At 42.5% G+C, this 24,846-nt stretch overlaps 1 long non-coding RNA gene across 1 annotated transcript; it reads left to right on the top strand.

Annotated features, from left to right (window-relative positions):
* Positions 1-638: 638 nt before the first annotated feature.
* On the top strand, positions 639-23,458 carry LOC132826938 (uncharacterized). Its single transcript, XR_009645941.1, has 3 exons — positions 639-706; positions 21,785-21,924; positions 22,782-23,458. It is a non-coding gene; the product is annotated as an uncharacterized LOC132826938 (long non-coding RNA).
* Positions 23,459-24,846: the final 1,388 nt, after the last annotated feature.

Here is a 24,846-nt window from a genome sequence, read left to right as displayed (position 1 = left end):
TATGCAATTAATTTTACAAAGTGCTAACAATAGATTTAATTCATGCTTTAGATATAAATGTCTGTGGAGCAGAATGTTATTGACACTTCAATCAACACTTCTCCACAAACTTAATTTACAGCTTTAGTATTCAAGCATTTCTTCTAATATCCTTAACATTGTGATTTGGTGAAATGTAAACACTTCTGTGGTACGTTGTGGTTCTCAAAAGTTCGTACTGATCTTACTTTTAAACTCGAGAGTTGGAATTTGTTCAAACATCTTTCTCAGATCACACTGTGCTGTCGGCTGATATATTGTTGGTCCGATATACAGACTGTGGTGCAGGAGGGAGTAACATAGCATTCTATATACGTATGCCTGAAGCTATCATTCCAAAATGATATTGGAATCATATTTCTTTCATTCAATCATGGAATCCCTGGCTGAGCCAGCATTTATTATCCTTCCTGAGTTGCTCTTGAAAAGTGGAAATGAGTTGCCTTCCTGAATCATTGCAGTCCATAAGCAGTAAATACACCCACAATGCACTTAGAGAGAGAGAATTCCAAGATTTTAAATCAGTGACCGTGAAGGAATGGCGATATATTTCCAAGTCGGGATGATGAGTGGCTTGGAGGGGAACCTGGGGTGATGATGTTCCCTTCTGCTGCCCTTCTGGGTGGAAGTGATCATAGGTTTGGAAAATGCAGTCTTATGATCTTTGGTGAGTTTTCTACAATGTTTTACATCAAACTTTACTAACCATGGCATTGCCTGGAGTTAATTAATAATCCTAAGCCTTTCTTACAGGGTTGAGTTTCAAAAGTGTATCCCTGGAGAAACAATGGATTTGGAAAGTTGATGAAAGTAGAATGTGTAGAGATTGTTTCAGTATGGAATCTCAGTGTATCCCATTAACTCTTCTTACAATTATACACTTTGGTTTTGATGTTTTTGCCCACATAACCGCTGGACATGTGAGTTGATAACAGCATGACAAGGATAATGAGCATTTAGAACTTACATGAACAGATCAAACAACGTATTTCCCTAACCAAAAAGGTTAAAAGATTGAGAATTAAAGAAAGAGAGAAAGGTGTGGGGAATGGAAAGGAGGGCAAATTAGAATCAATTTATTCACAAAAAAATTAGAAGGGAAGAAAAGTTGCATTAAGAGGCCAAAAAAATAGTTGAATAGAAAAAGAAGAATGAAAATATAAATGATTAAAATATAATGTTTTTAAAGTAATTACTACCTGAAGGAAGAGGAAGGAACACTTTAGAATTGTATACTTTCTGGGTCAAGGAGCCAGATTAATAGTCACGTTAAAGAGGTGTTTAAGTAATAATTATTAAGTATGTGTGGCAGGTTTAAATAATTTGCAAATGCTACAAAGTCCGTGACAATCAAGGAGCTGTTACAGGTGAGATTCTTACAAAAGTTAATCTGGAGATACTGCATGTAGCCAGGAACATCTGGTGACTTGCAGTTCCTGGGTTCTTCCTCATTCCTAGTGACTGGAAGCTCCGTATATTAATACTGACCCTGTTCCCTTTTCAGAAAAATCCAGCCCTTCTACTCCAAAGAGTCAGTAGCAGGGACCTGGGTTTGATTCCCTCCTCGGCCGACTGCCTGTGTAGAGTTTGCACTTTCTCCCCATGTCTGCGTTTCCTTCCACATTCCAAAGATATGCAGGTCAGGTGAATTGGCCATGCTAAATTGCCCACAGTGTTAGGTGCATCAGTCAGGGATAAATATAGAGTAAAGGAATGGGTCTGGGTGTGTTACTCTGCAGAGGGTCAGTGTGGACTTGTTGGGCTTGTTTCCATACTGTAGGGAATCTAATCTAAAAGATCCAATCAGTCAGAGCCTACAACCTCATCATACAGCTTGACATTACAAAACAGGATATCTGTGTACTGCAAATTATAGCTACGCCCAGATGCAAACAGATCAATGTAGAGGACAGATTGAATTAGCAGGCTGATTTGCAAACTCTAAGATGAATGAGTAGAAATAGGCGATTCGACCCATTGACTCTACCCCATCATTCATACTCCATGATTGTGTGGCTGACCTGATAATCCTTAACTCCATTTTCCCTCTTTATCCCTCTATTGATTCCCTTACTGTTAGAAATCTGTCTATCTCAGCCTTGAATATGTTTGATGATCCAGTTTCAAAGGTCCTCTGCAGTAAAGTTCTATGGATACACCACCCTCTGAGGGAAGGATTTCCTCCTCATCTCTTAAAAGGGTGACCCCCTCGCTCTGAGGTGATGCCCTTTGGACCTGGCACTCTCTCACAAGGCGAAACAACCTATCCACATCCATCCGATCAATTCCCTTAGTAATCTCTCATGTTTTAATAAGGTCTCCTCTCATTCTCCTATAAACTTACCAAAAGATATTCTGACATGAGCTCGCAGCTCTTGTATTTTGGCAGTTTGATTTCTGCCTCTTTGTGTCAGATTAGTGCCCCTCCCACAACGAAAGGAGCTCTGAAGAATTTGATCAAGCAGGTTTGTCAAAGGCTCGAATCAACAATAATCTTCTGATTCTTAGAGGCAGAAATTCCACTGATGGTCTCTCTCCCTTAAGAATAAGTTTGATTTGGTGAACCATCTGTGCAGACCACTTACTCAGTCAGATGGCTCCCAGTTCCTGAAGGATTTGTCAGTTGTTAGGCACAATGGTCTTAATGCTTGTCCTTGCTTGTATCCTTTGCCCTTCCTGACTGGGACAGGGGGATGGGAGCTGATCAATAACCTTCAGAGAATGCATTTGTAGTAATGAAAAATCCAACTCAACATTTTGTTCCGGATCTTTTGTCAGAACGAGTGCAGTGCAGCGTACAAGAGAGCCAAGTACCACCTGCTGAATGTCTGATCAGCTGTATTCTTGTTTATCCACAAACAAAATGTGTCTGTCTTTGCTGCCATGTTTCCAAACAATGGAACAACGCAGTTGCTTGGTAGGCTTGTTTTGAAAGAACATTTGGAATCCCTACCTGACACTTTGAAAATCTGTTCACAAAACGTGTCCACAAAATTACCTTCACGTGACTGAATAGTGAGAACTCTATCTTGAATCATAGAATCCCTGCAGTGTGGCAGTAGGCCATTCAGCCCATTGGGTCCACACTAACCCTCTGAAGAGCATCCCACCAAGACCTACACCCCTACCCTATCCCTGTAAGCCTGCATTTCCCATGGCTAAACCACCTAACCCTGGACATTACGGGCAATTTCTCATGGCCAATCCACCTAATCTGTCATCTTTGGGAGGAAACCAGAGTGCCTGGAGGAAACCCACACAGGCATGGGGTTTCACCGAAGGGCTTAATATTCTGCAGAAACTAGAATGGGGAAAGTGATTGCCTCTTTTGGCTTTTTGAACTATACTCTCCTTTAATGTTTCATTATCTACTCATGTTTTCTTGCCAACATCCTGCACACCTCTTCACACACACAAGAGAATGACTGACAGCTCTCTGTGGGAACAGTATTCTCCCCAAGTAAGCAGGTAAACATTACTCTACGTGGCAAAGTGGTGGCCTAGTGATAGTGGCAATTAATCCAGAACCCAATGTTAATGTTCAGAGGACATGGGTTTGAATCCCACTATGACCGATGGTGAAATTTAAATCCAATTTTAAAATCTCTGGAATGACTACCTGGTGACCTTGTAACCACTGTTGATGGTCATAAAGACCCATCTGATTTTCAAAGTCATGAGTGGTTTGGATAGAGATAAGGAGAAGCTATCCCCATGTGGAATGAACTACTAGAGGAAGTGATAGATGTAGGTACAGTTACAACATTTAAAAGACATTTGGGTGAGTGTGTGAATAGGAAAAGGTTTGTAGGGATATGGCAGAAGTGGGTACTGCAGATGCTGGAGATTAGAGTCTAGATTAGAGTGGTGCTAGAAAAGCGCAGCAGGTCAGGCAGCATCTGAGGAGCAGGAAAATCAACATTTCGGGCAAAAGCCAATTATCAGGAATGAGAGCTCTCATTCCTGATAATTGGCTTTTGCCCGAAATGTCAATTTTCTTGCTCCTCGGTTGCTGTCTGACCTGCTGCGCTTTTCCAGCCCCACTCTAATCTTGGAGGGATATGGGCCAAGTGTAAGCAGGTGGGACTGGCTACGTTTGGGAATACAGACTGCATGGAGTGGTTGCACCGCAGGGTCTGTTTCGGTGCTGTAAGACTATGATTCTAACTGCTCCTTTAAAATATGAGGGAAGTAGGAATTGAATGAAAAGTTGGAGCGATCAGGCGAAGAGGTTTTGGTGCAGGTTGTATGATATATAAACTCTAGCTATGGTAGCTGGGCTCAATGGTCTTTTTCTGTGTTGTGCAACCAGTGTAGCTCCATGACATGCACAACATTAAGAACAAGTTCAGCAAATACATGGAGAATATGCACTGATCCACTTATATCCCTGGAAACTGTAAGTTTCAGCAATTATTTGCCATAATAGGTTGTTACACTGGCAATGTGATTAGATTACTTACAGTGTGGAAACAGGCCTTTTGGCCCAACAAGTCCACACCGACCCGCCAAAGCGCAACCCACCCATACCCCTACATTTACCCCTTACCTAACACTACGGGCAATTTAGCATGGCCAATTCACCTGACCCGCACATCTTTGGATTGTGGGAGGAAACCGGAGCACCCGGAGGAAACTCACGCAGACACGGGGAGAACGTGCAAACTCCACACAGTCAGTTGCCTGAGGCAGGAATTGGACCTGGGTCTCTGGCGCTGTGAGGCAGCAGTGCTAACCACTGTGCAACCGTGCCAACTACAAATGTGTGTGTCTCTCATAACATCATTCAACACAGAAGGAGACCAAATGGTTCATTCTACCTGTGCTGTCTTTTTGAATGAGTCCCAGTCACATGTATCCCTGTGGATAACCAATTCCCTCTCGAAAGTTACAATTGAATTTGCTTCCAGGGCATGCTTTTCCTAGTCTTTCTCCACTAATTTTCCTCATGAACAAAGATGAGCTCAGAAACCTTTAAGGGTATAATTGACAGATAATGCATTCAGCGATCTGGCTGCTATCACCCCCAACCCTTCCTAATAACTCCTGTGCTGGCCTACCCCCACCCCACCCCCGATCTTAGCTTCCTCTCATTATTTTCAGCTCCACCTGCCATCTTGACGAGGTCATTTGCATTACGCAGATGCTAACAGATCTGCTTCACAAATCAATCCCCCGAGAGGGTGCTAAGCTTGCATGGTGAATTGGAAAATTATAAAAGAGCTGAAAACATGTTGGGAATGCTTGGAAAAGAACAGCGAGGAAGCAAAAACTGATCAGTAGTTTTCAGAAAGCATGCACTCATTTCAATGTATGGAAGGTAAATTCTTCATGTCATATTGAGGGATATTCGCAGAGGTAACTTTTTTCCTGGTTTACTGAATAATTCTTACACACACAGAAATGGAAGGTGTGAGTTGTGTTAAGAAGCTGGGATTGTTTTCCTTAGAGCTGAGAAGGTTAAGGGGTGACTTATTTAAATGTGTTTACAATCATGAGGGGTGTTGATTGAATGGACAGGAGGATCAGGAATCAGGAGGCACTGATGTAAGGTAATTGCTAATAAAAATCAATGGTGAAAGACAAAGGGTTTTTTTTAACCCCACTGAAATAACTCCACAGGGACTAGTATCCTGTCATCAAGTCAGCCTTTATTTACTTCCTTGTCACTGATCCAGCTCCCTCAGAGCCAGCTCTTAGGGTGAACAGAACCCCTGAGACTCCTGTCAGCCTGGGCTCCCTGACTGGACCAGGCTAACTGCCTCATTCAGGGAGCTCACATTCTGTGAGGCCCACCTGGCTGACTTTGCTACAATCACTACATCCATGGGTTGTTGTGATTTGGAATGCACTTCCTGATTAGGTTGTGGGAAACGGATTCAATATGAAATTTCATATGGGAAACGAAAGGGGACAAATATGGGAAGGTTACAGGGAATGAGTAGGGGAGCCAGATTAGTTGTGTAACTGTTTTTAATAACGAGTATGGGCACAGTGGGCCTCCTCTCATGATGTAAGTTTCTAACATTTTCAGTTCACCTTATATAAGCATATATTTTACCTTGGTTCACCCAAGGGTTTGTTTGCCCCAGGAAAGTTTGATAGAAGTGTTGTTGAATGAAAGTTGGACACTCTTTCTCACACAATACACCTATCCACTTTAGACACTCTGGCTATGTTTTCAGAATTGAACCATTTTCAGGTGTAATTCAATGACTACTGGCAAGCTCTGCAGGCAAAATAGGCAACAGCTACAGTTGGTTGGGCGTCAATGGGTTCCTATGTGGTTATCCCAGTGTCAGTCCTTGTCAGGCTGGGCAATTATAGGAGATAAGGCCATCACTAACTGACACTTGGTGCAAATTCCTGCCTTCAACTGGTTACAGGAGAGGCCATGAGCTGATAGTCAATCTGAGACCAATAAACATCCCAGAATTTTAGTCAATTGAGGTGGAACATTTCCCTGCTCCTCCTAGTCTCACAGCAATTAAAACTTTGTCAACCATTTTTTAAGAACCTCCTCAAACAATGGTCCCTTTAAAAGAGGGATTGTAATATGAGGAGAGATTGAGCCTGTCCTCATTGGAATATAAACAGATAAGAGGTGACCTTATTGAAATGTACAAGATTCTTAGGGGCCTTGACAGGGTAGATATAGAAAGGTTGTTTCCCTTCATGGAACATACAGAGGCAGAGGGTATAATCTCAGGGTAAGAGAGGTCTGAGGAGAATTTCTTCTTTCAGCAGGTAATGAATCATTTTAATGGTTGGGCAGCACGGTGGCTCAGTGGTTAGCACAGCTGCCTCAGTGCCAGGGACCTGGGTTCGATTCCTGCCTTAGGTGACTGTCTGTCTGTGTGGAGTTTGCACATTCTCTCCATGGCTGTATGGGATTTCTCTGGGTGCTTGAGTTTCCTCCCACAATCCTGTCTCACGGACCTACAATCCCATGGTTTGCATGGTGATCCGAGTTCTGGAAGTCACTCTGTTCACTGACCTCACAGGCTGGAAAGAAAATTCAAGTGAATCCTACCCCAACTCCCATCATATGTTTGACCTGGGAGTGTGAAACTGTTCCATCCAATACTGACAACCTTTGTTTAATGAGCTCAAAACACATTGAAAGAAGTACATGAAACCATCATTGTTTAATAACAAAAGTGAAAATTTATTATCTTCAGGCAACTTGATTGGAAAAAGAGTTCTCGGCCAGTGTGAAAAATGCAAGGTATAGTCAATCAACATTGTATGGCAATTCTTTCGAGCTACTGATAAACCGAACCGTGGCAAATGGAAAATGAAATTCAGTGTATCGAGATGCCAAACGCATCAGTTTGTGAATTTTCAGTCAATAATTTTAAAAACTGAACACAAACAGGCTAATAAAATTATTGGGGTAAAAAATGAGGTCTGCAGATGCTGGAGATCACAGCTGAAAATGTGTTGCTGGTTAAAGCACAGCAGGTTAGGCAGCATCCAAGGAATAGGAAATTCGACGTTTCGGGCATAAGCCTTGACTGAAAATTCATTTGCCAATTGAGCAAGTCAGTGTTATGTCTCAAAAGTATATTTGGTTTACAATGGACATTCAGGTCTGTCTGTGGAAATGTCACATTTTCTTTGATTAAAGATGGAACAACACAAGGCTTATGTTATTTAATGATGATTTCCAGTATCCATTCTAGGCAGACTGAATTTCTAAGATGTTAACAACACAGAATCAACATAGATACCACCCCATGTTTGGAAGAGAACTTTGAATTTGCAGAAGTCACATAATGAGAAAACCATGGTATTGTCTGCTTTTAAACTCAACCAGAAGTGGATTTTTGGTAGTCCCATCAGAAAACCATCAAACCAACAGTTCAGTGGTGAGAAAGCCAGGCCATAACTAGCTTGCATGTCACCTCGCAATCAAACTAATTAACTGAACTACCTTGGAAGAAGATCCCAACAGAGAGCAAAGCTCCCCAGCTTGTTCCAATTTTAAGTTCACCTGCGAAACAAAGTCCTAGAAATTTGACTGCAATAAACATCTCCGCTTAACAAGAATCCTTAGTAGACAGGCAGGAGGCTGGAAGAACACAGCAAGTCAGGCAGCATCAGGAGGTGGAGTAGTCGACGTTCGGGTTTAACCCTTCTTCAGGAGTGGGGTGGGTGTATGGGGAGCTGCAGATAAAGGAGGTGGTGAGGGCAGGGTGAAGGTGAGGTGGGGATAGGTGAAGATGAGGTGTTTTTCTTCCAATTTGCAAGGAATGGTTCACCGAGCATCTCAGCTGGGTCCTCCTAGTCACCACCCATCTTCTGCCTGGGCAGCCTACAGCCTGCAGAACTCAACATGGAGTTCTCCAATTTCAAATAACCTCCCTTCCCAGCCCCTCCCCCTCCCTTCTACCCCTCCCAGCCACCTACTGGATTCATTCCTCCCATCCACCAACCAGGTCGTGCCCTCTACCTGTCTTCACGTATCCCCTTTTCACCACCTTGACCCCAACCCCATTCCCTTTATCTGAAGCTCCCCCTACACCCACCCCTAGTCCTGGAGAAGTGTTACACCCAAAACGCCAACTTCTCCACCTCTCGATGCTGCCTGACCTGCTGTGTTCTTCCAGCCTCCTGCCTGTCTACTTTGGATTCCAGCATCTGCAGGTTTTTGTCTCTTACTAAGAATCTTTAGTTTTCTTAGACCCTACGTTCAACTTTAAAGCATCATGTTAATTCAAGAAACCCCAGGGTTGCCACACAGATCAGTGAACCAGAGTACCATTACCATTTGTACCTTTATGTATAACCAAGTGGTGTGTGTGTGTGTGTGTGGGAACATAGGAACAATTGTGTGAGATGTGCTTAAATTCAAGTTGAATGAGTAAGAATAAATAATCTCAAATTGTCTTAAATTCACAGAAGTTTGCTGCTGAACTATTTAAATTTAGGATTTACACTTTGAGAGCATAAAAAGACATACCTCTTACAATATAAAATGCACTGCTCACAAACAGTGAGAAAATGCATAAATCCCATCCATGACAGTATCTACACCATATTTAACATTCAACCAGGCATGGATAATCTAGACTAATATACGTGGTTAATATATTAAAAAGTGATCTCCTCTAAAAATCCACATTCAAGTTCTATTCCTCCAATTTGCCTTGGTTAGAAATCAAATTTAATTGTGTCATTTACAGTGAATAACCAGCAGTATTGAAGTTACTGTTCTTTTTTTGAAATTCTAAGTCCGTAGGTCACTGAGCTTGTTTGTCAAACAATTTGACAAACTGTTCCCATATGTATTTTGACAGCCGAATGAGATTTTACTTGTTGTCTTTTGACAAAAGCCTGAACTGTCATAGCAGTAAATTACTTTTCTAAGCCAAATAGGAGGAAAAGAGTAATTAAGGTGTCAACTTCGGCTCAACTGGCATATGCTCACTTCTGAGTTAGGAGATTTGTGTGTTCAACTAATCAAACCCAATAGCAGAGCTTGAGCATATAATATCGCCTGTCACTTCACTGCAGTAACAAGAGGGTGTTGCATGGTCAAAGATGTTACATTTCAGATGAGATGAAGATAAAGCTCTCTGCCCTCTAGCGTGTATGTAAAAGATTTCATGGCACTACCTGAAAGATTTTTGAATAAACTAGCAAAGGAATATTGATGTTATTGATAGTAAAACATAAAATAATTGTGAAGTAGTGCAAATAGACATGGATCAGCCATGATCCTATTGAAAGGTGGAGCATATTCAAGGGGCTGAATGGCCTACTCCTGTTCCTATTTCTTGTGGTCTGAGGCAAAGCAGAAAATATTAGGAGGTTTGACCAAAAGGTCAATCAAAGAGGAAGGTTTAAAAGGAGACAGACAGGTTAATGGAAGGAACAGCCCAGACAGCTGATGGTACTCCCGTCAATGATGAGGTCAAACGGGCAGAAGGACCACTGGGGCACAGGGACCAACTTCCACAGTGCACAAACAGATGGCTTTTGTCTGGGTCGAATTGGGCCCTAACCTGAGCAATAATGAAGGGAGGAGAATGGAGGATTGGACAGGTTGGAGGAGGTAAGATAGCTTCGTGTGGATGTTTGACTGATTGAATCAGTTTTTCTTTAATAAGCAAACAGGAATAAAAAAAATCTAATACTTGAATAAATTTTAAATAAAGCCTGTATTAATATAATGGCAGATGTTTTAAAAATAGTATCCTAATCGTGCCGGAAGGGATTCTGTGGACTGCAAAGATCAAGTCCATCAAGTCTACATTAAGCATCCCACCTAGACCTTATCCCCCATAAGCTCGCATTTCCCACGGCCAATCCACCTCACATCTTTGGACGATGGGAGGAAACAAGAGTACCTGGAGGAAACCCACACAGACATGGGGAGAACGTGCAAACTCCACACAGCCAGTCGCCTGAAGTTAAACTGAAACCCGGGTCCCTGGCACTGTGAGGCAGCAGTGTGCTGCCCTTTCACCCAGTCTTGAAGTACATGGAACACATAATTATCCTGGAGTTCAACTGTGTTATGTGAAGTGAGTGAGGCCTACACGAGAAATTCAGTTGGAATAGACATATAAGGTGACTCAGTTCCATCAGACAGGCCCATCCCTTTCTTCTGAAGCAAAGTGGTGATGAAGGGAAAATATTTTAGCTGCATCTCAATAATCCGCCATTTTCAAGAGCTGCTATACTTGTATCAAGATTTCAGCACCTATTAAAATGCTTCATTCATCTTTAATCACAACTAATGCAGCAGAATCTGAGTAAAACTTTTTATAGAATTCCAAATACATCGCTTAGGAGAAATTATTTATACCTCATATAAGGAATGACATGTACAAATGTGGTGAGCAGTGAATAACCAAGCAGCGGCCTCATATCTGGAAGATATTGCAGAATAGACTTATTCATGGACTTACAAAAAATTAAAACTCTGGCTTTATGTCAGAATCGTACTTGGATAAGTGACATTAGTATCTGATACTGGAAAGACCATGTCTTTTTATTTTTGTGTCTTTTTAAATTGTGGACTGAAGCTAGAAAAGATCCATTTTAAAACTAATGTTTAAAAGGATTGTTACACAGTTTGAAAGCAAGTAAAAATTTCCATTGTCTCACTGAGCCATAGAGCTGCTCTCTCATTAGAGACAGCCAAGTGGTGATCCATTCCTGACGAATGGCTTATGCCCGAAATATCGACTCGCCTGCTCCTCGGATACTGCCTCACCACAGCACCACACTCTTGATTCTGATATCCAGCATCTGCAGTCCTCACTTTCTCCCAACTGGTGGCAGTTTAATCTGAGAGTCACCACACCTCAGGCCAAGGGGTGAGATTGAAAAGGAGAGCCCCTTGTGGTGACTTCATTTGGTGCAGAAATTGAACCCATGCTGTTGGTCCATGTCTGAACCCATGTCTGTATAACAAGCCAGCTAACCAACTCTTCTCAACAAGCTCGATATTCTACTCTTTGTGAAGACTATTTGCACAGCAGTGGGTTACAGCAGTGTTTGCAGATGAACTGGAGCCAAACAGTTGTGTACAAATGGAGATTTGGTCAGCAATAGGTAGTGGACTGGTTTGTCACCCAGTGACCACTCAGTCAGGATAAAGTCTTCTGCCTGCTGACAACTATGTGATAATTCTTAGATGGCTAAACAACTTGGGCCTGTGAACAAGTTACAGCAAAGTCTTCAGATCACCACCAGCTTAGGAGCTCTCCCTCATTTCTCTGCAGTAAGTCACTTTCAGCCTGAAGGAAACCAATAAATGACTTGATCTATTTGTGAGATGTGCAGGGCAGTTCCAATCTCTAGTCTATACTTCATCAGCTTAGCATGGCCTTGCAGTGTAAGCAGAGGCTGAGAGGATTTAGAGATAGGAAGGCAGGTGGGGTAAGACTTGGTAAGAATTTATCATTGCATCCCCTGGACTGAACTAATATCAGGGCCTTCTGAGAGAGTTTCTGCTCTTGTACATTGCCTTCAGGGAAATGGACGTAAATCAATGTGAGAGTCCATTCATTCACAGGCAAACATTAACCACCTGTGCCAGACAGTGCATGACTAAATGGGCTCCTCCCCATATAAGGTAGACAGACTGAGATAGATGGAGATATAGGCAGACAGAAAGCTATTGGATGGATGGATGGTAAAATAGACAAAAAGATGACAGATAGAAAGACAGAAAATAATAAGTTAGGTAGATGGACAGAATAAGAAGATAGAGTGACATATATGGTTAGAACATAGAATAGTACAGCACAGGAATGGGTCCTTCGGCTGAACAGGACGCCAAATTTAAGTAATCCTTTCTGCCTGTTCTTGGTCCATAATCCTCCATTCCTTGCACATTCATGTACTTATCTAAAAGCCCCATAAATGCCCCTATCATACCTACCTCCACCTCCATGCCTGACAACACATTCCAGATACCTACCACTCTCTGTGTAAGAGAAAACTTGCCCCTCCTCCCCCCTCTCACCTTAAATGCATGCCCCCTAGTTTTAGACATTTCAACTTTGAGAAGAAGATTCTGACCATCAACCCTATTTATGCCTCTCACATAATTTTATGAACTTTTATCAAGTCTCCCCTCAACCTCCACCACTCCAGAGAAAACAACTTAAGTTTTTCTAGCCTTTCCTTATAGCTTATTGCAGGATTCATTGTTGAATGAGAGTACAGCCCAAAACATTAAAAGTACTTGGGTGTGGAATTTCACTCATGATAATTATTGCTGAGAAAAGACACATTTTGCTGAAGCTTTTTGTCTTGAACTTATCAGGATATTTGCAAGAATTATCAATTTGAGGGGAAAATCAACATATGGACTAGCAGACAGGAGAGGATTGATTGGTTAGCAAATAGACACTGATTGGCAGCGGATTTGCCATGTAGAATTCATCCATTGATGCTGAATGACAGTGAGCAGTCAGGCTTTGTTTATATTTCAAAGCAGGTAGGTTGATTCTGATTGGTCAGGGCATTGCACTGAGAAATGAGCCAGTGAACAGATGTTAAAGATGACAAATAGGCATTTTTATTCCTGTGTTAATATAAGTGGCTTCCAGTATGCCCACCTGACTGACAATCTTAAATCATTTTATTTACATAATAAAACTTAGATGAATCTTTCTCTTTTCACGTCTGCCTGGATAATTCCCTCTTTGCTGTCTCGGATGAAATGTGATGTTTGTTGCTACTAATTTGCATTGTCTCTATGCTAACCAGTAACCTCCTGGTGATCATTAACAAACAGAAGCTAGATTCACTGTTTCTGAGAGAAACAGTGTAAAAATTAGAACTCAATTTCATCCAACATTTTTGAGATACTGGGTTGCATAAGCCAACTCAAATCTTGTTAGAACGACTTTCTTGTGAGTTAAACAGTCACGTGGAATATAGACTAAAAACAGCACAAAGTGTAGCATGTGCCCAGCAGAGGGCAGTTCTATCATATGTGTAGATCTTATCTATGTTATGTCAAGACTGAACATAGTTGCTGGTCTATTCATCACTTTATAGAGTCATTTCTTTTCTTATGGTTTTTTTGTTCCTGTGGACTTGCTGCACCAAGGCAAACATTGGAAGTTTGTTTGACAAAACGTCAGAAAGATTTTGCCAGCAGCATAGCTCGAAGGATTAGCTTTCTTTGTTGTGATGCTTTGTCTGGGCTAAATATTTTTAAGCTTTCTCGGATATGAGTATTGCATGACCAGATTGTGTTGCCTATCCTTAATTGCCACTGAACAAAGGGGCTAGGCCATGCCACAGGGCAGTTAAGAGTCAACCGCATTGCTGGGGGCCTGGGATCCAGATTAGATTAGGATGACCAATTTCCTTAGAGACAAAAATGGATAATAATAAACGCTTAGTGCCATAGCAACTGTTTACACTCTCACTTATATTAGCATCAGCTCCCATGATGCAATTTAAACACATGTCACTACTCATTTAGCCTGAGCCTCTAGATTACAGGGCCAATGACATGACCACTATGTCACCATCTTCCCCCAGCACTGTGCATAAAGGTTCTGCTACCTTAATATGGATAATGCACAAATATATTCATATTTGTCTGAATCCAACACAGTCTAATTGCAGCAAGTCGTGCTCTCACAGCCTGACAGGCGAGGTACAAGAAACCCAGCAGCCATCATTATGATGTCAATGATTTGGTCACTGGGGCCTAAGCTGTGTTCCATGAAAAGCAGACGAAAGTGAGTACTGCAGATGCTGGAGATGAGAGTCAAGATTAAAGTGGTGCTGGAAAAGCACAGCAGGTCAGGCAGTATCCGAGCAGCAGGAAAATCGACATTTCGGGCAAAAGCCCAATTTTCCTGCTCCTTGGATGCTTCCATGAAAAGCAGTCAGGAACGCTTGTGTAGAGCAAGTTCCTCACAGACAGTGGGTCTGGCTGATCATTATCCACCGCTCCCTCACCACCAGACACCTGCAGGAAGAACGCCTCATCTTCCGCCTCGGAACACTTCAACCCCAGGGCATCAATGTGGACTTCAACAGTTTCCTCATTTCCCCTTCCCCCACCTCACCCTAGTTCCAAACTTCCAGCTCAGCACTGTCCCCATGACTTGCTCGGACTTGTCCTACCTGCCTATCTTCTTTTCCACCTATCCACTCCATCCTCCTCCCTGACCTATCACCTCCATCCCCTCCCCCACTCACCTGTTGTACTCTATGCTACTTTCTCCCCACCCCCACCCTCCTCTAGCTTATCTCTCCACGCTTCGGGCTCACTGCCTTTATTCCCGATGAAGGGCTTTTGCCCAAAACGTCGATTTTACTGCTCCTCAGTTGCTTCCTGAACTACTGCGCTCTTCCAGCCCCACTAATCCAGAATCTGGTTTCCAGCATCTGCAGTCATTGTTTTTACCATCATTATCAAAGACAGCTCACACCTATGTGCTTTATCTGGTTTGCTTGAGTTCTGACAGAGAGGATGAGAAAAGATATCCTGCAGATGGCTTCTTTTGCTCATGTGGATGCTCAAAATGTGAAATAAGAGCAGAACATGCTGGAAATGCTCAGTGGGCTAGGCAGCAGCTATCGATACAGAAAAGCAGTGTTAATGTTTCAAATCAATGGCCCTTTGCCAGTGGTAGGAGCAGCTTGCCAAAGGAAATTGAGTGCACAATGATCAATATTTTTAAAAGTTAAAGGGTATGGGAAAAAGGCTTCTCTTTCAGAAGGCTGACCTGGATACAATGGTCTTCTCCTGTGCTAATAAAATCCCAATTCCCAGCTGTGGTGGTGTAAGTAAGAGCCTTGCAATTAAGATAGGAATGGGTTAAAAATCTATCTCACACCGGCTGAGTTTGTGAGACTGAAGATTGGATGCACAGTAGGGGGTGATGCAAATGCATGCACTTTGTTATTTATTAATCAACTATTTACTGTGGCTACACACAGAGATGCTGTACATTAAGCAACATTTTAACCTTGTCCTTTTGATTGAATGAGTAGGGAGGGGTTAAGTAGAATACATATAGACATGGCTGACGCTGCAGTGGAGGACACTGCTTACCCTTGACCATTCTCATTGTGATTCAGGGCACACAGAACAATGAAGTGCTAATGCTAGGGTGAGTCAGTGCTGCATTCCACGCTCATCCCTGGTGGAGTCAAGGAGCTGTGCAGAAATGGTCAATTGACTGTTGGATTCACCTTGGCTGGGTGGACATTATTGAGATACGATATATTAGGAAAAATGATAACAAAGCCTTAGGAGGTTAAATTATGAGGACGGGTAAAAGGTTTCTTGTCGTTCAAGAAGATATGGATTGAATGCTTACTCATGTTCCTATGGGTCTAAAGGCTTAGGGATTTAGAGAAATACAGGACAAGAATATTGACTCAGCTGACCTGACTTGACAGATACCTTTTTTAAAAAATGGTTACTTTCCTGTGCATACTCCTGCAGATGCATGTAACAACGTATATTTGTATGGCACCTCTCAGCCACATCACTGGGGAATTAGACAACACTGAGCCACAATAGCACACACTGACTCAAATTTTTGTGAAGATAAGTTGAATCAGGGAGTCCTTTCAAAATGGCAGACTGGATCCAAATCCAGAATTCCAAATGTCTGGCGATCTGTTCAAAATGTTTCAGTTGAGACCGTTGCCAGATGACCTCATTATGAATGCCTGGCATAGCTCCAAGAACAGCTGAAGGATTCCAGCTTGCAAGCCATGTTGGCAAAGCGCGAGTGGGTGGAGTGACTTTTTTTAAGATTGACCATTGTATTTTCATATGATAACCTGATTTTTCTCCGTACTACATTTTTCAAAGTCTGAGTATTCATTCACTCAAGATTGAAATGGTTGAATTGGATTAAAGATTGTATTGTTAATGCTGTGAATGGCTGACATTTTCACCAGGTAGCGAAGTCATCAGTTCTTCATACAAACTTTTTCAAAAATTTGCTTCAATTGTAAGTTTTCAGAGTATTTTGAAGACTTGTCAGATTTCCCAATGGATCACTGTTTCAGTAGATAATGGAAAGTGAAAGGGTCGGTGTGTGGGATTTCATGGGGTGCATTAAAATGATGTAAAGGACTCCAGGGTCAGGGAGAGAAAGCTTGCTAAGCCTGGACAGTTAACAGAGTCATAGAGTCAGAGTCATGGTGTTCCAGTAAACAGAGTCATACAGCACGGAAGCAGACCCTTCAGCCCATCTCATCCATGCCAACTAGATATCCTAAATTAATCTAGTCCCATTTGGCAGCATTTGGCCCATATCCCTCTAAACCCTTCCTATTCATATACCCATCCAGATGCCTTTAATTGTTGTAACTGTACCAGTCTCCACCATCTCCTCTGACAGCTCATTCCATACCCATACCACACTCTGCGTGAAAAAGTTGCCCCTTAGTCCCCTTTAAATTTTTCCTCTCTCACCCTAAACCTATGCCCTCTAGTTTTGGACTCTCTTACCCTGTAGAAAATACTTTGCCTATTTACCCTATCCATGCCCCTCCTGATTTTAGAAACCTCCATAAGGTCACCCCTCAGCCTCCGATGCTCCAGGGAAAACAGGCCCAGCCTATTCAGCCTCTCCCTGTAGCTCAAACCCTTGAACCCTGGCAACATCCTTTATAAATTTTTTCTGAACCCTTTCAAGTTTCACAACATCTATTGTATACCAGGGAAACCAGAATTAAATGCAGTATTCCAAAAGTGGCCTAACCAATGTCCTGTACAGCCACAAATAGCCTCCCCACTCCTATACATAATGTACTGATCAATAAAGGCAAGCATACCAAATGCCTCCTTCAATACCCTGTCTACCTGTGATTCCACTTTCAAAGAACTATGAATGCAATCCAAGGTCTTTTTGTTTGGCAACACTCCCCAGGACCTTACCATTAGATGTTTAAGTCCTGCTCTGATTTGCCTTACCAAAATGTATCACCTCACATTTATCTAAATTAAACTTGATCTGCCACTCCTCGACCCATTGGCCCATCTGATCAAGATCCTTTTGTACTCTGAGGTAATCTTCTTCACTGTCCACTACACCTCCAGTTTTGGTGTCATTTGTTAACTTAGTGACCATACCTCTATATTTCCATCCAAGGCATTTATATAGATGACCAAAAGTAGTGGGCCCAGAACAATCCTTGTGGCACACCACTGGTCACAGGTCTTCAGTCCAAAAAGCAGCCCTCTACCACCAACCTCTGACTCCTACCTTTGAGCCAATTTTGTATCCAAGTGGCTAGTTCTCCCTGTATTCCATGTAATCTCACCTTGCTAACTATTCTATTTGCAGAACTTTTGTCAGACATTTTGCTGAAGGTCATACAGACAACATCCATGCTCTGTTTTCAATCAATCTTCTTCGTCACTTCTTCAAAAAACTCAGTCAAGTTAGTGAGACACAGAGTGGTAGGAGGGGGTGACTTCTACTCTGTCAGCCTGGCCAATTCTGTTCCTTATTCAGGCATACCCCTCCAGAGACAGTGGGCTCAGTTTCTCACAACACCCGTAAGGAAGAGACGACTGGTGGGTTCCACCAGGATGATCATGGAATCAACATTTGGGAAGACTTCCAATACCCATATCCTTGACAAAATTGCAACCCATTATATCAGCTGACCAATAGCTTTGTCTAAAAGGTATATTTTAAACACTGTCTTAAATAAGGAAAGCCAGGTAGAGAGGTGGCAAAGTATAAAGGTGTGAGGCGGTAGTGTCATCCTGTTTCCCCCCTCAGTCGAAGCAAAATGCTCAGAGACAAAGTATGGCTTTACCTCCTTCACCTTTATTCTGGGCTATGGAGGGAGAGAGAACAATTGCCCATGTGCACAGAGACATGAATCTTGGTCTTCTCTCTTGAACAACAGTTTCTTAATGAATTATATAGTCATTTTACAGAGAGAAACTTCCAGGTAAGGCAACATACATATTAATTGGGTGACTATTACAATCAGCGAGTATCAATAGTGGAGATTAAGCAATCTGCTGGTACACAATGAATGTTCTTAACCTTAACTGGCTTCACATAAAGAATACTTTTCACCTTAGTAAATTAACCTTACAAACTGAATGCTTCCAATTTTGTTAAATTGCTCTATGTAATGAATGCTTTTCCACCTTGTTAACCTATTACCTTTGCCTCCAGCACACTGTAAGGTCTTCTCTGATCTGAGTCATACTCAGCTGAACCTCTTGTTTCACAAAACTCAAAACGTTACTCTTTCCCTACACATATTCTCAGTAAGAAACTAAAGGCACAGCCTCCAAAAACCGAGCAATTAAAATTAAGGGCATACAAATGGTGAGAAATAAAGACGAGTAAATATTTTACAGTGTTGTGGGTCTAGAGGTGATTAGAGACTGGGGTGGGTGAGGCAGTAGAAAGATTCAAAAACAAGGGTCAGACATTTCTTGACCAGAAATCAATGTAGATTAACAAATGCAGAGGTGATAAAAGAATGGGATTTTCTGGGAGTTATGATATGGGCAACAATATTTTGGATGACCTCTAGTTGATGGAGGACAAAATGTAGGACCTCAGCCCAATGTGCATTGTAGTAGTTGAGACTGGAGGTCACAAAGGCATGAATGAGGGCTCATAAACTGATACATGGAGTCAAATGAAAACAGAAACTCAGCAGGTCAAGCAGCATCCATGGGGAGAATGTAAAGTTCAATGGTTCAAATCTGGTGTCTCTTCATCAGAACTGATAGGAATCTGGTATTCATGGTGAAGCCAGTACTGGGGGCTGTTGGGAGAGAGGTGAGCAATGAGGAGAGTCCAGAGAGAGAGAGAGAGAGAGATGTGAAAGGGATAGGCAGACAAGAGATTATGCCAAGACAGAAGAAATGCTGAAATGATGACAAAGGTTAAGAGTAGGAGAAAATGGGGTACTGAAAGTAACTCATATAATGTAATACTAGGACTGAGAGCGGGTGAGAATGGATAGGCTATGCTGAAAGCAACCCATGCCATGATAGAATCAAGATGTGGGTTAGATAAATAACATGGAAGGATGTAATCAGGATCTAAAGTTACTGAACTCAACATTGAGTCCCTGAAAATCAGATGTTGTTCTTTGAGCTTGCCCTGAGTCTCACTGGAACACTGCAGCAGGCCTGAGACAGAAATGTTGGTGTGGGAACACGGTGCTGTGTTGGAGTTGGCAGGCAACTGGGAAACTCAGGGTCATTTTTATAGAAAGACGCTACTAGAATCGCTGAGTTTCTCCATCAATTGCTGTTTTGGATTCAGGAATCCAGCATCCATCGTTCTTTGTTTCAGTGATTAATTCACTGCCACATCTCTTCCAGGTACACCTACCTTGATGAAGTTCTGCTCCAGTCTCCAACAGGATATCTGTTTTAATCTCTCTCTTGTTCACCACTATTACTTTTTGTTTCCTCCTGCAGCATTTGACAAAGTCTTTGCCAAAACCCACTTCCACAGCCACACCTCAGTCCTCAGTAACTGCCTCCAGCTCAGAATCACCCCAGGTGGATTCCGACTGTATTGTATTTTGAACCCATCCAGGATCACAGATATCTCCATGAGAACTAAAGATGTACAACACTCCTCAGACAACTGTTCTAATTGCAGCCTGAGATCCGCTTTCAGTGCCCAGAATCACCATGTGTACACTCTTGACATCTCTCTCCAACAGAGAGATCTCTTTCTCTCTCAGCTGTCTCTCCCAGCCCATTTCTCCTGTCACTCTCTGGCTCATTTGACTGTCTGAGAAGCTTTTTCTGATCCTCTCAGGCATTAAGGAATGCAAGCTGCAACAACTCAAGAGGTACCCACATCCCTCTGGAGCCTTCCTCCATACCCCTCCCCTCTGACTCCATCCTCTCTTCCAACCCCACCTCCTGTCATCTATTCACTATTCCCCCCGACTTTCTGCTCTCTGATGCTGAAAGTTCTGTACTAAACCAAGGGTTTACCTCCCGCTTCCACCACCCCCTGGCTGCAATCCAAACATCCAGGAATAAATAAGTTCTGTGGGGCAGGAACAGGCAGAGACAATGGGTCTCTCCGTACAGTCCTGTTTGTGGATTTTGGAGAGAATGTAGAAGGGGGTTGCATGGGGTTGGGGGAGTGTGAGCTGGGAGGCTGTCATGGGGAGATCCCCAGATGAGACGAGATTGGTGATGGTCGATAATGGGGAGATGGGAGGTGGTATCAGAAGACTGGCACTCAGCATCTGCAATGGAGACTCCAACAGCAATGACCTTGTCTGTAGGCTTGATGACAAATTCAGGGTTGGATCTAAGAGCATGGAGAGCAGTCCGTTCAAAGGAAGAGAGTTTTGAAAGGGTTGGGGGAGGTGGTGCAGAGGAAATAAGATAGTCGATGTCATGTCGTTAGTTCTCAGTGGACAAATCGAGTGAAGGTAAAAGGCCAGAGGGAAGGGTCCAGGTGGAGGGAGAGTGTTGGAGGTGTGTGTAGAGGCTTGTGGGACAGGAAGAGGTCTCCTGCCCAAAGAAATGGGCACGGATGTGATGGCGACGGAAGAAGAGTTCAATATCATGTTATCCCGAAACTCATTGAGGTGGGGCTGAAGCAGTAGTAATGCTGAAGCCCTATTTGGATAATGGAGTATGAAGGTGATCCCATACCACAGCAAGATAGGCAAAGCAATGGGTGTTTAATCAAGGACAGTAATGAAGAACAGGCTTCAGAGAGGAGATGGGATGGCACTGGGGAAGATAGGCAGTGGTGAGACTGGGGTACCAGGTGCCTTGCCACCTGTGTGAAAAACAAGGTGTTGGTCTCAAACAGACCATTTCAGACTTTGAGAAATGTACTGTCCATGTGACTTACAATGTTTAAGTATCTAATGAATCCTTGTTGAGGTGCACTGTGACCTCGCAATCTATTATGATGTGGACTCTCCCATCACTGACTCGATAAACAATCACTGACCTGTGGTCTCAAGGCTCCTGAGATTATTTCAAGGAACAATCTACCACAACACAGCACAATCCCAGCCTCTGGGTGAAGTCCCATCTGCTCCAGAGGTGTATCATAACTTGCCTGGTTAAAAACACCGAAAGCTAAATTGATGAAGCAAGAGGCATGCTTAAAACAGCATTTTACTCTATCACTGTGAGTCATAAATGTGCTTTGGAAAACTTATTGATTGACAAACTCACCTTAGTTAAACCTTGACTGCCACAATCGTTGATTAAATGAATACATTTTTGACACTATGTGAAATGTTTCCTATATTACAGGAAGAGTCATCAGGAATACATGGAGACGTGCTTCATCATGTTGTATGTGTGAAGGAAACTAACAACCTACAAGGAGGGTCTAGAAGGAGAGCTATCAGCATTTTCTGAGGAGGCATTGCCAGTACTGCCTGACGTTTCATGTGTGTACAATATGAAAAGAAACTTGCATTACACTGATTACAGCTTGGTTACATTGAGTTACTGAGCCTGAAACACCAACTGTGTGCATTGAGCTCCAGACAACCAGGTGGCCTTGCAGCTACCTACACAAAGTCATTGTCCATGCAGAGCAAATATTTACCGACTAATACCTCTTATTAAGGTTAAATTAAATTCAGAGAGTTGCAGCTGATTTCTTTTTAGAAGTTCTTCCTGTGTTTGTGTTAAGCTAACGGTCTAAACAACATCCGATTGACCCATTTAGATTTTTTTTTCTCTCTATTTTCTCTTTGTAAATTCGGATTGGAAGGAATATTTCAGCAGCTTCTACCCAAGCCAGTACACTGACTTGCAAGCTTCTTTGCATTTTTCTGCCCTCTGGTGTCAGAACACTGTCACTGCGAGATTTTTCTTTCATTTTTGGGAACAGATTTCACTTCTCAGCCTTGGTGATAATTGGACAAGCTAGAACTTCTCCAAATTTCATCCTTAAAACTGTGCATAATCTATTACAGGTAAAAAAACCTCCCTTGTCACAATACCAGCCCGGGAATGAAGGTGAGCATTGTTCCCAATTATTAACAATATCTACATTTATGATGCAGATTGCCAATGTAAACCATCTTCTCCCACCTCAGTTTTACATATCCCTGTTCCTTTGTGTATCATGTTAAACAAACTGCATGTTCCGAATTAACTTCCCAGACTGGTCTAAGTCCTGATATATTTAATTATGAATCCATTGCATGTTTGAACTGTTCAACTTAGTTTCATCTGTCTTGACTCTTACTTTATCCAATTGTTGCTAAAAGCTCATCCATGTCTTTCTAACCTCTAGGCTGGATTCTCCCACTGTTCTTTGGCTGGCTTCCCCCTTTGAACATTCTGTAAACTTGTCTTCCAAATAAAACTCCATCAATGGAGTTGGGATGGAAATGGTCGAAAGCATCAATTTCCTCGGAGCGATGATCACCAACAGTCTGTCCTGGTCCACCCACATTGATGCAGTGGTTGAGAAAGCACAACAACACCTCTACTTCCTCAGGAGGCTAAGGAAATTCAGCACTTATGTAAATACCAATTTTTGTAGATACACCATAGAAGGCATTCTATCTGGATGTACCACTGCTTGGTAATTGCTTTGCCCAGGATCGTAAAAAAAAAACTACAGAAATTTGTGAGCGCAGCCCAGTCCATCACACAAACCAGCCTTCCACCATTGACTCCATCTACACTTCTTGCTGCTTGGCTTGCTGTGTTCTTACAGCCTCTTGCTTGTCTGCCTCAGGAAGGCATCCAACATCACCAAAATTCCCTTCTGCCTCGGTTACAATCTCTTCCAACCTCTTCCGTCAGGTAGAAGATACAAATCACACGTAGCAACAGATCCAAGAATAGCTTCTTTCCCCGCTGTTACCAGCTTTCTAAATGGTCCTCTCAAGTTTTAAATGCAATGCTGAACTCACTTTCGGTGCACCCCTGCAGCACTAACATTGTATTCCTTGCTCTGTTCTATGACCCTAATGCACTGTGTATGATATGATCTGTTTGCACTGCAGGCAAAACAAAACTTCTCACTGTACCCAGATACATGTGACAATAATAAGTCAAATCAAATCAAAAAGCATACCCATTTCACCCATCAAACTCTGGGACTGGATCAATTGGCAACCTGTCCTTTCAGTCTGCTAAGGACTCTGCTGTTAGACTGGTCCCTGACCAAAGTAGATTTGTCCTGCTTTTTGTTCAAAAATCACACAACATCAGGTTATAGTCCATCAGCTTTAATTGGAAGCACTAGCTTTTGGAGCACTGCTCCTTCATCGGGTAACTAATGGGGCAGGATCATAAGACACAGAATTTATAGCAGAAGATCACAGTGTCACACAATTAAAGCAATATATTGAACAAACCTAGATTGCTGTTAAGTCTTTTATCTTTTAGAATGGGTTGCAGGTTTCGGTTCATTAATATGTAAATCCCAGAACTTCATTTAAGTCACATTCTTGAGATAACTTGATATCTGCCTCACCATACCTGATGAAGGAGCAGTGCTCTGAAAGCTAGTGCTTCCAAATAAACCTGTTGGACTATAACCTGGTTTTGTGTGATTTTTTAAGTTTGTCCACCCCAGTCCAACACTGGCTCCTCCACATCTTGACTACTTTTAGTTAGTAGAACATATCTGGGTAATGTCTCTGTTTTGGGTTAGATGTCAGTGTTTCAACTAAACTTGGAATAACTTGGCTTGGATGTATATTTGAGACATGGAGCAGCATTCACAGTAGACATTTTAACTGAGGTTAAAAGTTGTGTCTCCTGACCCACCCGACAGGTTCAGATTGCACATGTGGAACACCATGCCAGTAAAAAACATTGCAGTGCTCAAATCAGCACAATAATTATGAGCAAACAGAACAGCATCACAAGCAGCACTGGTAGAGGTAGTGTGCTTGGGCGACTGAGATGTTGAGGGAGCTTCTTTGTCCTGTAAGTCATCTGATTGTTCACCATTATCCTGAACTGGGTGTAGCTGGCCTACAGAGCTTTCATTGTGATAGATTGGGCCAGAATTTCCATGAAGGGCCAACCTCACACAGACTGTCATCCCCCTCTTTCTCTACAAAATGAAATTGCTCTAATTTCTGACAGGAGCTATTACCCAGAGCACCCTCAGAAATGCAGGAGCGTGCTTCCATCCTGACAGGTCCCTTATAGCATAGAGGGTAAGCCCCTTTGACACAGCAGTCAGTAGCACATTCTCAAATGTGAAGGTCCAGTATCACAGACAGTCACTGTGACAGCGCTCTGAAACCCTAAGTAGATAAAGTAAGTGCCAGGATGGTAGCATGCCAGGTGGGTAGGAGTAAAGTGCCAGGTGAGTATTGTAACACGTGCTTTAG

This window comes from Hemiscyllium ocellatum, chromosome 23 (assembly GCF_020745735.1).
Source record: "Hemiscyllium ocellatum isolate sHemOce1 chromosome 23, sHemOce1.pat.X.cur, whole genome shotgun sequence".
In the NCBI taxonomy this organism is placed as follows: domain Eukaryota; kingdom Metazoa; phylum Chordata; class Chondrichthyes; order Orectolobiformes; family Hemiscylliidae; genus Hemiscyllium; species Hemiscyllium ocellatum.
Note: the sequence above shows the minus strand (reverse complement) of the source record. Positions and strands in the feature narration are given on the sequence as shown.